Genomic DNA, 15,124 nt, shown 5'->3' with positions numbered 1-15,124 from the left:
TACTATATATATATATATATATATATATATATAGCGTATCGTAGTTAGTATGGTAGAGACCAGTACCAGTCCATGATCGGCTAGAAGCCTACTTTTATTGCTAATCTCCTACTAAACGTTGGAAACGATAAGTTGAATACGTTTTTGAGGTTTGAACTGTGAACCTTTTGAGGACTTTCAAAAATCTATCACCACCTGCTTGGGATAATTACTGCTAAGTACATACGCAAGTCCCGAACCACCTACGTCAGAAATACACAACATGGGGATTCCTAATTGCATGTGCCCTGGGCAAAAATTAAACAGTCTAGAGAGAGGGACACTTAAAATTGTGTTTTTGGGGTCGTGTGGCGTAGCGGCAGAGTGCTCGACTTGGAACCAAGAGGTCCCGGGTTCGAGTCCTGACTTACCACCGATCTTGTGCCCTTGGGAAAGGCACTTTACATGACTTTCCTCACTTCGATCAGGTGAAAATGAGTATTGTATTGTCCCCTGTGTTGGTGGCGGCATTAACATAAGTTGAAAAAACTTGAGTGTGTTGTCACCACGTCTTGTGAATATATGTTGGAATATATTTTTAAAAATTGTGATTTTTACACAGAAACCGGGATTTTGACCTTATGTTGTACGTTTTTGCTGTTGATTGTCAGATATGATTTTATATTTCAATTGTTGATTTGTTGGATGCAGTTAACTTGTATATCCGGACTTTTGCCGTAAAGATGTTTCTTAACACTGTAGCTTCATATACTTGCCTATTCTCTAAACAACGTCATATCCCTCATATACAATAAATGAATTAAAGGAATATAGGCAGTCTCTAACATATTTTAGGTCCGGGTATCCTGGCATCCGTCCAAAACACATGTACGTACCTCGCAACCGCCTAACTTCAGACAGGTATTTCCCTAAGAGAGACAAGTATTTCCCTAGGAATGTCTTTATACTTAAATCACTAGCTAGACTATACAAATAAGGAATAATTCGCTTTTGTCCGGATCTGTGTTTTATATCCCGGTACAATAGCTCAATTTGTAGAGTGCTCGCTTTGCAACCGGGAGGTCGTGAGTTCAAACCCCGGCCGGGTCATACCAAAGACTTTAAAAATGGCACACACTACTTTCTCTGCTTTAGCACTCAGCACATATGAGAAAGAGTGTGGGAAGGTCAAACACACCGCACTACCAGCGGACTAGCCCCCTGCTGTAGTGCATTGCACAAGTGTGTGTCGCCCAAGGGCTACGGAAATGGGCACCACCCCTATGCTTCTGCATAGAGTGGAACGGGACTTTTTTGTGTTTTATTCTTTATCTATACTAGAAGTCTTTTCATCCTACCATCTTCCTACCTAACGAACATTCGGAACTATCTTTTTATTATTTCCTTAAAGAATAGTAAAACTTGTGTTGGTTATCAGTTTATCGTTGACGCAAATGCTCCACTGCATTTTTACTGACGTCAAAATAATTAAGTGTACACGTAACTTCATCAGAGTTAATTGGGACTGATGACATAACGTGTCCCACGATTTAGCCCCAAGGATGCACAATTAAAAAAGTATGAACACAAAACTGTTCACACCATCGAAGTGGGACATACGCAATAGTGTGTCCCTGACCTAGAATACCGACTTTATGGGCAGTGTATAGTATCTGTGTCTCGTCGTTTAGTTTTGACGTAAATTTCTTTATCCTAAAGTATGTAATAAATACATATCTACTATGTTGAATATCTCTGTATCGGTATAGCCGGTATAACCGCCTTTCGGCGTAACACACAGGTACGCGGCGCGGCGGCAGCTAGCTATATCACACCGAACGACTTGTTACACATGGCCCTTGAACATTTAACTCCAAACATTGTTTAAAGCTATCTAATGATCATATCATATGGCGATACAACATTGAACATAATGGTCTAATTACTAGCATCTACGTGTTCTATGTATTAACGTAGAATTATTGCCTTAAGTAGTATTTCAGTGAGTCTTCTATGGCGGTTAAGATGTCTACCGTAGCTCTAGCCTGGGTACAAAACCTTAGGTCGGCTTGGCGGTAATTTTTCGGCCCCGGCCTTTACCAAGCAAATAAGAGTTATACCACGGACCTATATATCTTTAGCTGATTTCCCTGTATCCGCTGACTTTCTGTATTGTCTTTTGTTGCCGGTAATTGAGGCCTGGTTGGCGGCCTCAAACGCCCTCGGTGCCGAAGGGATAACGCTGAGCTCACGGCGGTCTGGTTACCAGGCTACCGTAGCTCCTGACGTTGACCACACACACAGGAGTACACAGTGGTGTCCTGTGCCCAGTGTTTATATAGCTGGGCTATTTCGGTGTTGTGACGTCGGTATATGAGGCCACTTCCTTCCTTGACCGTGACCACACCTCTGTTATAATCGGTTAATCTGTCCTGCCCTGCCGTACCTGTCACCGGTCAATGGTGAAAACTATTTACACTGTCACGACTCCTTGCCGCCGCTCCTGTAGGCTTACTAATGACAATACATGTCAGACGGCGTAGCGACAGAGCGCTCGACTCGGAACAAGAGGTCCCGGGTTCGAGTCCTGACATGCCACCGATCTTGTGCCCTTGGGAAAGGCACTTTACTGAAAAATGAGTATTGTATTGTCTCCTGTGTTGGTTTATATAAGTTAACCATTAATATAAGTTGAAAAAACTTAAGTGTGCTGTAAAGATTTGTTCCAATAAGCAGCAAACTTCTGTAAAAAAATCTTTAAATATCGGTTGGCTCCAGTACAAGATATATGCACTGAAATGTTTCTTCTTAATAGATGGGAAAAAAGAGGAAAAGGAAAAGAAGATGACAAAGTTCCGTTTTAAAATAGTGACATCAGCTCTAAAAAATTCGATTTTAGTATAAAATGTTTTATTTATTAGCTCGTAGAAAACTCAGTTCCAAAAGAATGGACAGTGTCCCCTGTCCTGTGGGCGTCACAGAGGTGTCCACGGAAGTGTTGCACCTGAGTCACACCTGCCGGACAGGTATGATGACACCACAGATGATCCCACATGTGCGTATCTAAAGTAACTCCGCCCATTTTACAGACATCACGTCTTCACAAAAATGCATCATGACGTCAATATACTTTCCCGCATTCCATTGTTTTTAAGTGTATAAAAGTTGGAGAGTTTGTATCTCTATCAGTTTTCCTGCTAGCTGGTCTAGGGGAAAGACATTGTGCTTGGTTGAAAGATATCTTTAGTACTTTGTGAAAAGTTTTTTTAATCGGAAAAGAGATTTTGGGGACTCAGTTTATACAAGAATCAAGGTAAGAAACAGCATTTCGTTTGTAGAGAGTTAACGTTATGTATAGGTTTGCCAGCTTAAATTTAAGTCTTTTTTTCTTATGCTTTGGATTTTATCTACCTGTAAAATGCATATATTTTCGTCAAAACAGCCTTGTCCTAACCCAGATTCGGCTTTTCTAGTTGAGGGGACAACTTTTTCTTTTCAAAATTGCTTTCAAATTCTTCTACACGATTTCGCGTCTGAACGATTTTCTGCGTCGATGGACAAAGAATCGTTTTTTTCTTCTTCTTCATTTTACCGCAACTTCTCAGGGTAAATGATTTCGAGATTTACATAGGTAATTGTAGAGGACTGTGTGAACTTTGTCTGGAAAAAAGGTGACCTAGATAAAAAGTAAAAAGAGAGAAAGCTTTTATCTTAAGAGTCAAACTCCCGGTGACTGAGTGGTGTTTTAGTGGTGGGTATACTTGGGATTTAGTAGTAGGGAGACGCCTAGATCTAACGTTACCTGTCAAGTGTGTTGTTTATGTAGTTGCTAGGCACACATGTAGTTGTTTGTTGTGCTATGCTCCTGTTTCGTAATCTTGGGCGGGGATTATTTACATGTAACGTTACATACTTCTGTGGTTCCTGTGTTATATAATCTTGGTTTTAAGGCCCTTGTCGTAGATTCTACCCTTTTAACAACTTGTATTAGACTTTGTTTGAAAGAATATAAACTTTATCTTTGCTACTCTTACATTTAGACGCCATTTTGTCTGCGGCGTCATTCGCGCCCTGGTTTTAGACTAATGGCCAAGTGCTTTAGTTTTTAACATGGGAACCCACGCTGTGAATGTGTCATGACACAGCACCTGTCCAGCATCGTGTTACCGTGAAACAGCACACTTCACTTCTTTCCTGTACATTTGTACTTCACTTGAAAATGCTATCACGCTTTTTCGCCATTCCTGAACGGTTGTTCCGCCGAGTTGTTTTCGGCCATGTTAAGTTTTAAAGATGACCTAACCCTCAACCCCTTAACGTTTAACGCCAAACATACGATACGATTTTGGGGAGTGCACAGGCATGCCCATCCATTTAACCACACAAATAAAGTTTTGAAATAAAGACTAAGCTTTCTTTCTAACCCTGGAATGAATTGGGAATTTTCCCAAATTTTCGGCTGACACCTTCAACCTTGTTCGATCTCGGAATGGTCCCGTCTACTTTTTTTTTTATTCCAACATGTAATCACCAGACGTGGTGACGACACACTCAAGTTTTTTCAACTTATATTAATGCCGCCACCAACACAGGGGACAAATACATTACAGGACAATACTCATTTTCACTTGAGTTAAGTGAGGAAAGCCGTGTAAAGTGCCTTTCCCAAGGGCACAAGATCGGTGGCTTGTCAGGACTCGAACCCGGGACCTCTTGGTTCCGAGTCGCGCACGCTGCCGCTACGCCACACGACCCCACAAAGTTAAATTGGCAAAAGTGTTTACAACTTGTTTCCCCCTGTGTTCCCCAGATGTAGTGCACCACGGCTCTCCCGTATGGTGCTAGTTTGGCTGTTTGCAAAGCCACATTGAATTCATTCACTAATAGCCACACATAGTATATGGTGGTCATGCATATAATAGTTACACATGTGTTTACAACGTTTTGTTTTTATCTTCTCCCCAGATGAAGTGCACCACAGCTCTCCGGATGGTGCTGACGTGGCTGTTCGCCGTGGCTATCCTGGCGGGGATGATCGCCGTGTACTCGTACGGCTTCCAGTTCGTCTCCACCCCGGACAACTACCTATCGTTCGGGCTGTACGGCGCCGTGCTGGCCGTCCATCTCATCATACAGAGCGTCTTCGCCTCCCTCGAGCACAGGAGGATGAAGAGGTCTGTGTCTGTTTTTATTTTTAATAAAGGCATCCAATGCGATTTCAGAAGAGCAAAACTGGAAATATTCTGAATTAGGCAATCTTTATGATACTGACACATACTGCTTCACATTGGTACATTTCAATCGGTATTTCATAATTTGGGTATTCAAAACTGCAGAAACAAGCCCTAAAACGAGTCCTTTATTTTATGGGTGGTACCCTAAAAATCAGCCAAGGGCCCCTCCAGTAACCATTTTCCGTCAGAATTTTGGGTATTTTTGCTCCATGAGGGTCAATATACATTGGGATAGTGTGGTTTCAACTCAGTGTGTAGATACGTGATTAGAATATTGACTTTGAAAATTTAGGTTTCCACGCCCTAAAACTGCGTTGTATGCCTTTAATGGACCCAGCCAACAATATTTTTAAAATTTAACTACAATCGTCAATGCCATGAGTCTGTCAATGCTAATGCAAGTTTTCTTATGTCTTCATGCTACAGGTCGTCCGAATTCCCGCCCTGCCAGGGTAAGTCCGTGGCGCTGATGATCGCCGCGTACCAGGAGGACCCGGTCCTGTTGCAGAAGTGTCTGGAGTCCGTGCGGGACATCGACTACGACAACCTGAAAGTCGTCATGGTCATCGACGGGAACTCCGACGACGACATGTACATGCGCGACCAGTTCGTCGAAGTTTTCGGTGCGGAAAACTCAGACACTTTCGTCTGGAGACACAACTACCATCACGCCGAGCCGCTTCCCGAAAGCGTCCCTGGCCTTCAGTACGGTTCCAAGCATCTAGAAAAGCTGGCCGTGCCGTCGCAACAAAGAGACAACGGCGGGCAGCTTGTACAGGACATTATCAGGAACAATAGGTACTCGTGCATCATGCAGAAGTGGGGAGGGAAGCGGGAGGTCATGTACACGGCGTTTAAAGCTCTGGGCGACACGGTAGACTACGTGCAAGTCTGCGACTCGGACACGATCCTAGACGCCCGGTGCACGACTGAGATGGCGAAGGTGTTGGACACGACCGTTCCGTGGGCGCCGTCGGCGGGGACGTCCGTATCTGGAACCACTCCGACTCGTGGATTTCCTTCCTCAGCAGTCTGCGCTACTGGACGGCCTTCAACATCGAGCGCGCCTGTCAGTCCTACTTCAACGTGGTGAGCTGCATCAGCGGGCCGCTCGGCTTCTACCGAAACGACCTCCTCCAGAGTTTTCTAGAAGACTGGTACGACCAGACGTTTCTAGGTCAACACTGCACCTTTGGCGACGACCGCCACCTGACAAACCGCATGCTGAGCATCGGGTACGGCACCAAGTACACGGCCCGCTCCTTCTGCTACACCGAGACGCCCGCCCAGTACCTCCGCTGGCTGAACCAGCAGACCCGCTGGACCAAGTCCTACTTCAGGGAGTGGCTCTACAACGCCATGTGGTTCCACAAGCACCACATCTGGATGACGTATGAATCCATCATCGCCGGACTTTTCCCGTTCTTTGTAACCGTGACAGTCATCCGCCTTTTCTACACTGGTCTCTGGAACATTGTCCTAATTCTTCTCACCATCCAGCTGGTAGGACTTGTCAAAGCTCTGTACGCCTGTATCCTCCGTAGAAACCCCATCATGATCTTTATGTCCGTGTACTCCATGCTCTACATGACCAGTTTACTCCCGGCCAAGTACTGGGCGATCCTTACCATTAATAAGAACGGGTGGGGCACAAGTGGTAGGAAAAAGATCGTCACAAATTTTATCCCTCTGGTTCCCCTTATTGCATGGTTTCTGATTCTAGGTAGCGGGTTGGGGTATTCTATATATCTAGAAGTAGAAAGGCACAGAAATGGAGTAGATATCGACAGGCTCTTGTACATCGGTATAGGGCTGGGTATCTACGCGTTCTATTGGCTGCTTATTTCTATCTTCTTTACGTGGAGACATTGTAAGTTTGGCCGCCTCCGTAGTGGGTACGACTTCCAAGAGAAAGAAATCGAAGCCGCTAAAGCCTCCGCCATCACCCAGCACTACACTCCCAACAGCCAATCGGCATTTAGGTTGTACGATAACGTTCCTCTGTACAGCAAATCGTCGCCTCCCGTCCTAGACCTTCGGGACATCTCAGTGTTCAGCCCGACCACCGTGCGCCGTCCGTCCCTGGTGCCCGTCTCGCCCGACTACGAGAGCGGCGTTCTCGCGGGCGTGCCCCAGTTCGTCTACCCGGACACGCGCCAAACCCGCAAGGCTAGCCTGAAACGCAGAACCTCGATAGAGAGGTGGGAGTCGGGAGCTGAACCGAATGTCGTCCGGTCTCCCAAATCCCCGATCTCCCCCGTCTCCCCAACCCCCCTCCCCACTCTCAGCGAGGTGGTGGTCGAACCACGTCACAACCCTCCACCTGTAGCCTCGTCCCCAGGAAATAACGTACCTGTAGTAGACTCGTCCCCAGACTACGAGCGCGACGTCTTGACCGGAGCGGGAAGGTTCTCCTTCAGATCTAGTAAGAAGCAGGGCGTCGTGGCGACGTCAGAGGAAAGGTGGGACAGAATAGAACAGGAGGGGGACCAAACAAACCGTGTCACAGCCATACCGGGCAGGGCTCACCAGTCCAACCAAAGTATCGTACACGATACAAATTATGTAGAGCATGGGTACCAGTTTAAGAAATAAGTCATCACAGAAAAGATACGCAATGCAGTATTTCATATACAATACTAAGCAATAAGCATACTTGCAAAGTATGTTATATATTATATTATTTGACATTATTCAGTTGTTTTACAATTGAACAAAAACACTTTGTTTAACCAAGAAGTACACATGTATTATAAAAAGTATTTTTATGCTAATGTCACTTTGAGTAAAGGTTAAATTTATGTTTTTACTCAGGAATAGACCTTTTAAACTACGTGGAAGTTAATGACACATTTTTATGCCATATTATTTATACGATAGGTCTAGCGAGTATTGCTAGATAACTTGAATATAATGTAACGCTATATCGACTTCAATGTATTCAAACACTTGTTTTGTCATATTGACTGATAATATAGGTATGCTATTGTAAAAATACATGTGTGTACATGACGTTTCAAACGTTGTATAAATGAATGTTATTTATCATTGTTCCCACTTGCTAACAATGACCATATAACTTTGCTGGTCAAAGACTTGTAAATACACCAGTGAAATTTTTTATACCACTCCCATGTCTCATGCTTTTTTCTTTTTACTTGTTAGCTGAATGCTTCATGAAAAAATTCGAGGTTACATGCTTACTGAAATAATTTCGAGGTTACATGTAAACGACATAACAATACAAAACCCTTTAGAACCTACGAATTTTCTGCATACAACTGAACAAAAACCATACACACAACAAAATAGGAAGTTGTACATGTCATAAGTAGAATAACAATTGCGTGAATCAACAACACTAGTGACGTTTTTGAAATCCGAACATGTGTAGACAAACACAAAGAAGGTCCTTGACACCTGCGTGGTTTACCTGTCCCTGTCGTCATAGAGTCATCGACCTCCGGGGTTTGTACAGATGAGCAGCTCATTAGCATATTTCCGAGTGACTTCACCACAAGGACATGCGGGTTGGAGTGTCCCTGTATCACAATGACCGGTTACGCACAGGGTTTAACGGCTTACCTTTATGACTCATGTGCTGTGGTCACCACTGGCGTCGTTTTTGTGCGTAAAGTCACAGCTAAGGTAAAGGTATGCGGCAACTCCCTAGCGTCTACCGGGCTTCGGAAGCGGCCGGAAAGAGTAGAAATTGGCCAAATAGACTAGCCCTTACAAGTGACCTTTATAGGGACGGTCAGTAACAAAATCTTATTTAAAGCATAACAAATATGCATATAAGAAATGTTTTTTAATCCGAAAAAATAAAATGTAGCCAAAGGTGAAGTTATGATGTCTTTTGACGAATACGAAAATAAAAGAACTAAAACCTGTAAGAAACACATCAAAGTCTTCCCCGGTATGGGCATCTCGTGTCCATTTCAGATATGATAACATAAACTAAGGAATCATCACTTTACACCTTGATTAAGCGAAGAAGAACGCGCCTGCATAGCTTTTATCAGTCTCATTCTTAAAGACAAAAGACCGGAATCATAGAAATGTGCCATTGAAATATGTGCATGATTCAATTGAATATTTCTTTCTTTTAATCACTCCCAATGGATATAGGCGTGTCACTTCTAACAATTCCAACTTTGACGTTATTCAGAGGTAATGATTCTGCTATTGACAATGGAGCATCGTCAACCGGAAGTTGTTCACCTGGAGCGTGCGTAGACAGGATGTGCCTCGTGCGCGTGCGCGAAACTCAGAGACTGGCTCGGACCGGTTGGCTCCGCCCCCGTGACGTCACAACAGCTCAGAAATGACTACGTAGGGACTTACCTGACTTCGCAATGATGCACCCTGCATGCGTATTTGTATAATTACAGGTTAATTGCTTGCCATGGTATAAATAAAGGTGGCAGAGGCGGTGCCGCTCAAATTTCACCGCGAGAGAGAAGAAAAAGCCATCGGAAACGAGAAGAATCTTCGAAAGTTATCCGCGGGTCGCTTCAGAAATGGGCACCAAAAGTAACACCGCTGCCGGTCAGACAAGACAAGAAACAAGACAAGAAACTGTTCCTAGAAGACGAAAGGTAAGAATGACGCCGTTGTACATGATTTTTTACGACTTGTATCAATGTTTTTTTGCGTCAAATACGTTTCTTGAACACTAGAACATAATGAATCCATGTTTTAAAAGTTATATATGGTGTAGGTAAGTATTTGAAAATTGAGGGTAATCAATTTTTTTAAACATTAAGGTAAGCCTATGCCACAAGTAAATTGATATGGCGAAAAATTTAAGATGTAAAATTTGTTCTGTAGTGTCAGAACATTTACCGTACCCAGTTCCATGTTCAAATCATAATAGTGGACCAAAGTACACACCTCGATATGAATTGTGACATCTGAACTTACGAAGTGTACTAAAATAATTGTTTTCGGACGGATAGCGAAAGTTGGGCCGTACAACAATATGTGTTTTTGTTAAATTGGTCTTTGCACACTAGAAACTTTCCCTCTCTAACCGCTGGAGTAATTACGGCAAGACAACTAAATTTGAACAAAGAAATTTCTCTACTATTGAATGTCTACTTCTGTGACTGTATATTTGTAGACTTTAATACTTCGAGAAATTCAAATCAGAAGACTCGTGGTTTTGCCAACATTGCTGCTATCTATTGAAGCGAATATTTGCGACTAGATTTTCGCACGTTTCTGAGATTTGAAACAGTTGAAGAGACGTAGACAATGAAAAGAGTGACACTTTCTGACCCTGAGGCTCCCTTTCTGTGACGTTAATGTGAGTCAATCATGTACAGCTAATGCCGGCCTTGGGTACTCTCCAAGCAGAGGTTGTGGGGGAATGATCGTTACCTTTTTATATATGGCCGTTTTTTTTGTCCTGACCCCCACCAACCCCGTCGGTGGCTGCCGACCTTCTCTGGCTAATGGATACTGCCTGGCCAATTTGATACTGTCTTTTTACCAGCGAAAGTAATCTGATTGGAGATTAGGCCTTGGGTAGTGCAATCATGTGGACACACTAATAAGGGTCATCCGTGTGAAACTTTCGCTCAATTAACTCGTCTTTCCCCTATACTTTTCGCACCACAAGCGCAGAAAAGCAGACAAACAGGTTCTATTTGTTAGATAGGGATGATAATCTTTAGGGAAAGTTACAGTGCTTTGTCCATGGTCACAACATACATTTATACGTATGTTTGTTTTGAATACAACACTGCACTACATTCTACAGTGTAGTTAAGTTCCTAGGCCTGTGTTATCTGCTCGCTTATTACAATCAATCTCTCCTGGACAGTCTGTTTCTACCCGGAATTCACCATATTCCAAACTTCCACTGCATGAAATCCCATTTAAAATGCCTTAAAATATGCGTAAATGCACACACTAGAGAAAGAAACGGACTCTTTACGCATCTTTCAAGGTGTGCGCCAGTAAAAATGGAATTTTGAGCAGTTTTCTTTTTTTTTGTCTCACATAAGATGCATTAAAGCTGCATTAGGTAACATTAGGACGATACAAAAAGTCAATTTTTGGGTCTTTTTTTTTTGCAAAGTGAGTTGAATCAAAGTAAGGATTTTTTGTCAATTGAATGCTATGAATTTGTTTCTAACCTTACTCCGTTATGTTTCACTCCAGATGAAGTGCACGAAGGTTCTCCGTCTGGTCCTGACCACGCTGTTCGCCGTGGCGCTGTTCGCCGGCATGGTGGCCGTGTACGCCTGGGGGTTCCAGTTCCTCCACAACAACGACCGGTACATCAGCTTCGGCCTGTACGGCGCCATCGTGGCTCTACACCTGGTCATCCAGAGCATCTTCGCCTACTTAGAACACAGGAAGATGAAGAGAGCAGGCGACTTCCCTCCCTGTCAGAACAAATCGGTTGCCCTCATGATAGCCGCGTATCAGGAAGACCCGATCCTTCTGCAAAAGTGTCTGGAGTCCATCAGAGACATTCAGTACGAGAATCTCAAGGTTGTGCTTGTCATAGACGGGAACTCTGACGACGACATGTACATGCGCGATCAGTTTGTGGAAGTGTTTGGTACGGAAAATTCGGACACGTTCGTTTGGAGAAACAACTTCCACTCCAAGGAAAAACTCCCCGAACACGTCCCGAAACTGTTACAGAACGGCGCCAAGCATCTACAGAAGGTCGTGGTGTCTTCTCCACAAAAAGACGCAGGCGAGCAAACCGTTCAGGACGTCATCAGGAACAACAAGTACTCGTGCATCATGCAGAAGTGGGGAGGGAAGCGGGAGGTCATGTATACGGCGTTTAAAGCTTTAGGAAACACCGTGGACTATATACAGGTTTGCGACTCGGACACCATCTTGGATCCGAAGTGCACGACGGAAATGGCGCAGGTGTTGGACAACGACCGTTCCATTGGAGCTGTAGGGGGTGACGTCCGTATCTGGAACCACTCCGACTCTGTCATCTCTTTCATGAGCAGCCTGCGCTACTGGATGGCCTTCAACATCGAGCGCGCCTGTCAGTCCTACTTCAACGTGGTGAGCTGCATCAGCGGGCCGCTCGGCTTCTACCGAAACGACCTCCTCCAGAGCATCCTGGAGAAGTGGTACAACCAGAAGTTCCTGGGAAAACACTGCACCTTCGGCGACGACCGCCATCTTACTAACCGAATCCTCAGCCTCGGCTACGGCACCAAGTACACGGCCCGCTCCTTCTGCTACACCGAGACGCCCGCCCAGTACCTCCGCTGGCTGAACCAGCAGACCCGCTGGACCAAGTCCTACTTCAGGGAGTGGCTCTACAACGCCAAATGGTTCCACAAGCATCATCTGTGGATGACCTACGAGTCTATCATCACAGGACTCTTCCCTTTCTTCGTGACCATCACAGTCATCCGTCTGTTCTACGTAGGCGTCTGGAACATTGTTCTCATTCTAGTTACCATCCAGTTGGTAGGACTTGTTAAGTCTATCTACGCCTGTATCCTCCGTAGAAACCCCATCATGATCTTTATGTCCGTGTACTCCATGCTCTACATGACTAGCCTCCTGCCGACAAAATACTGGGCCATTCTCACTATCAACAAGAGCGGGTGGGGCACGAGCGGTAGGAAGAAGATCGTGACAAATTTCATCCCCCTGGTCCCTCTCATTGCATGGTTTCTCATTCTAAGCGGCGGCCTTGCTTATTGTATCTACCGAGAAGTTTTGATACACGTTCCACAGATAAACAAGTTGAGGCTAACATACATAGCGGTAGGGTTAGGCGTTTATGTGTTATATTGGCTTTTTATTGCGCTCCTGTTTATGATTAGGAAATGCAGGGCTAAGACATTTAAAGACGGGTACGATCTCGAAGCTCAGGGTTACGATAACCAGACGTTTAAGACGGACGAAGACACTAGTGGTAAGAAGATCCCACCTGCCCTGGACCTTAGAGGTCTGTCTACGCGTCGCCCTACTCTGATCGAGGCTTCCCCAGACTACGAGAGCGGTGTTCTAACCGGCGTTCCGCAATTCGTCTACCCCGATCGTCGTAAGTCTAGCCTGACCAGGCGTACTTCCATTGAAAGATGGGGGACTAAACTAGAGGACATTACAGGGCCAAAATCCCCGAAATCTCCCAAAGCTAGCTCGCCCACCAAGCTCCCGACGTTAGCCGAGGGAGGCGGTGACAACAACCGTCGCCCGTCGTTGATTCCCGTGTCTCCGAGTTACGAGAAGGGAATGTTGTCAGGGGTGAATCAGTTCGTCTACCCCGGCGGCCGGAAAGCTAGTCTGAAGAGAAAAGACTCTCAAGAGCAAAGGTGGCACCTCTCCCCACCTGCCAAGCCTCTCTCTACCGTAGACGAAGCCAGCCATGCTAGCGGGCGGTCTAGCCCCGTGTCCACCGCACCGGCGGCTTCGGAGGCGAACGTTCCCTCGACCCTACCTCAGATCCCTGCGGCCACACAGGCCAGTTCCCCCGTCAAGCTCAGCACCATCCCCGTTACAAAAATCCCTGGGAGGCCGAGACTTGCCCACCCCACCATTAAACATGGGGATGACTATGTAGAGCATGGATACAACTTTAGTAAAGTGGCAAGTACAGGAATATAAGAGTTGAACATTTTGTACATTTTGTAATTTTTCAAGATGAGATGTCAACAATCTGAGCTGCCATATAATATAATATGTTACTTACGTTACATTCCAGAGAATCTCTGAAAGATCAGAAGACACTCATTGTTTTGTCACTTGCAATCGTACAGCATTTTTATTTTCATATTTCCTTATGATATAGTTGTGGATTTCAAGAAGATGTTGTCATAATTTATTGATTAGGCTGGATCCTAGAGAAAGACACACTTTTGTTGTTACACACGATTGTACAGTATTTATTCAAACTATCATATCACAGTGTACATAATGTTCTTATGAATAAGACTGTTATGAGCTGAATAAAGCAATAATTATTAACTTTTAATACACCTGTCTGTTTAATTCTGTTACTAGATATTCTTCCATGGTCTTATATATTTTAAGAGGATTCGAACTTTCTGAACGGCTACCATACCCACCCAGGTTTCAATCACGCTTCGTGCAGCAAGAAGATTTTGAAGACGCCCAATAGTTTTTTTGTTTGATTGCCTATTGATAGATGCAATTTCCCTTTGAAAATGCTGTAAGGTGTATATATCCCTTAACAGTACAATATAACCTTGGGCGCTTGGGGGAGCCATTTCATGGCTGCATCATACCACTTATAACGACCAAGAATAGACAAAGAATTTTTTCAAGGTCATCCAAGTGACATACTAGTAACTAGCGCATGTACGCCGACTAGCGGGTGACTTTTGAAGTGCTGTAAGCGGTCAGAAAGTTGCAAGAGACATTCAAGGGATACATAATGCTACGTAAAAGGTAACTTTATATCTAGCATATCTAAAAAAACAACGGTAAATCAGTTTGTCAAATATAATTATAAAGGAAGTCCTATTCACATTTCGTTTTTTTTAGAATTGCAGTATATATAATACAGTATTCAATCAGACAGACAAAATTCACATGAATACTCAGATGTCTTTATTTGCAAGGCACACATATTGTCAGTGTTGTATCAATAGCACATTATCGGAAACAAGAGTTACACAAACCTTTCATAAAAAATCACATCCTTTCAGTAGTAACCAGCTCTTTTCATGACCTCATGATTATTCATTACTGTACGTTAAGACTTTGTTGACGGGTGTATTCCAATTCATCGTTCACTGTGTTGTACAGTAACACTAACATCAAAGTTCTGTAATTCACCGACAAAAAAATAGTGCAGTTTTAGGGCTTGAAACCTGATTAAAGTCAATGTTCTAGTCACTTATCTACATACTGAGTTACACCCACACTATTCCAATGTATATTGACCC

General features: G+C 44.1%; 2 pseudogenes; both read left to right on the top strand.

The window, feature by feature from the left end:
* LOC109463878 overlaps positions 1 to 8,342 on the top strand; it is a 10,700-nt pseudogene extending 2,358 nt beyond the window's left edge.
* Positions 8,343 to 9,681: 1,339 nt separating this feature from the next.
* On the top strand, positions 9,682 to 13,820 carry LOC109463667 (annotated as a pseudogene).
* The last annotated feature ends 1,304 nt before the right edge of the window (positions 13,821 to 15,124 follow it).

This window comes from Branchiostoma belcheri, unplaced genomic scaffold (assembly GCF_001625305.1).
Source record: "Branchiostoma belcheri isolate BF01 breed outbred unplaced genomic scaffold, Haploidv18h27 scaffold13, whole genome shotgun sequence".
In the NCBI taxonomy this organism is placed as follows: domain Eukaryota; kingdom Metazoa; phylum Chordata; class Leptocardii; order Amphioxiformes; family Branchiostomatidae; genus Branchiostoma; species Branchiostoma belcheri.
Note: the sequence above shows the minus strand (reverse complement) of the source record. Positions and strands in the feature narration are given on the sequence as shown.